Source organism: Amphimedon queenslandica, unplaced genomic scaffold (assembly GCF_000090795.2).
Source record: "Amphimedon queenslandica unplaced genomic scaffold, v1.1 AMPQUscaffold_7550_Cont20500, whole genome shotgun sequence".
Classification (NCBI taxonomy): Eukaryota; Metazoa; Porifera; class Demospongiae; order Haplosclerida; family Niphatidae; genus Amphimedon; species Amphimedon queenslandica.
The window spans coordinates 425-2143 of NW_003552167.1; the positions used below are offsets into that span (position 1 = coordinate 425).

General features: G+C 35.7%; 1 long non-coding RNA gene across 1 annotated transcript; it reads right to left on the reverse strand.

Moving 5' to 3' along the window:
• Positions 1-232: 232 nt before the first annotated feature.
• Positions 233-1469, reverse strand: LOC109591668 (uncharacterized). The gene is made up of 4 exons (XR_002189919.1): positions 1332-1469; positions 1164-1273; positions 745-899; positions 233-404 (listed from the first exon to the last, which is right to left on the reverse strand). It is a non-coding gene; the product is annotated as an uncharacterized LOC109591668 (long non-coding RNA).
• Between the last annotated feature and the right edge of the window lie 250 nt (positions 1470-1719).

A 1719-nucleotide genomic window follows, 5' to 3' on the forward strand; every position in this document is an offset into this window, starting at 1 on the left:
CAAATTTTTATTACATTTTCTAAAACAAATATTGATGTACTTTTGCATAAAAGTTTTAAAGCAATCCCGACAAATATATTTTAAAAGAATCTAGCATTTTATTAAACAACTAATTTTTAATAAAATACCACAGGCTCTAGCTTATGGCTTCTTTAAAAAATTGGCTCTAGAGTCACCCCTAATTATTTGATACATTTTGATGCCCTTATGCTATGTAGAAAGTTTGAGCTGATTCTGACAAATATTTTTACCTTGCAACTGGTTGAATATTGAGTGCTTGAGTTTACCAACTGAATCAGGACAGACCCGTCCCAATAGCTCAATAGTCATAGACCAGACACCCAGTAAGACACACACTGCCAGGGAATGAATGGCCTCACAAGATACCACATCCTTTGATAGAACTAAGAGGAGGAGGACAGGAAGAGTACATGTACATACAATACATGATGAATGCAAAGAAAATTGATATACATGTACATGTACATTCTAAGTTAAACTGAGATAAAAAAGCAATAACAATAATAATAAGATAATCCCATTATCTGGACTCTTGAAAATAACAAGAAAATTAATGATGAGATTTAATACACAATAATTACATGTACATACTGTACATGTACAACACAGTCTCTCTCAAATGGGAGAGTTCCTTATCTATAGATGCATTGCTATACATACTGTACTGTACACTGTACATGTAAATCAAAAAGTACATGTACATGGATATCGTTCACTACTCACTGAATTTGATGTCCCCATTCTGTCCCTCTCTTTCATTTCCATTGACCTATTGAGTCCAATCTGTACTGGGATTGGTGCTAACATCAAGTAGTGAATCTGAGGGGGCGGGGCATTGGTCTGTGGTCACACCTTCAATACCTTCTGAATATCTCTACCTACAATGTGTATAATCATTAAAATTTCCTATGCCACCAACTTGTCAAAAAATCTAATTTTGATTGGAATGAGCTCAAACTTTCTACACAAACTAAGTACATGTATATGCATCAGGAAAAGCATTTACTTCTGATTAATGAAGTGCCTTTATGAATCCAATAATTAAATTACACTTAAAGTCACAAGTGCATGTATAAAAAACAGACACATGCACATCTGTACATTTGTATATGTACATGTACTATACATGTACATGTACAAACCTTCCAATAGTAGTAGGGAGGACATCATAATAAACCAGACTTCATTGACTGAAAGGCGGAGAGAGAGAGAGACGGACAGAGAAAGGGAGGAAGAGGGAGAGACAGAGAACCTGAGAGAGGGTGGAAGAAGGACAAAAGATAACAGAATAATGATAGTGGAGTGGTTACCCATTTCTGAGACATGATGATCTTCTCTCTGTGACCCAATGACCAGCTTTGGCAGCTTACCCAATCCTTCATAAAGAGCAGATCAAAGAATGACAAATCCTGCCATGAAATCTTGAGAGAAGAGAAGAACAAAAATGAGGGAACAAAAGAAAGAAAGAAAGAGGGAGAGAGAGAGAAATACAAGATACAGTGGTACAAGTAAGTTTCTCAGGAGTGACAGTAACCAATCATTACATTAATTCATTAACAGCATCAAACAATCATTATGAATGAAAGGTCAGAGTGTACCCCATTACATCATCTCATTACATTATGTCCAATAAACACACACAATTTCCACACACACACTTAACATACCACACATTAAATCATACGCTCATGGACTCTC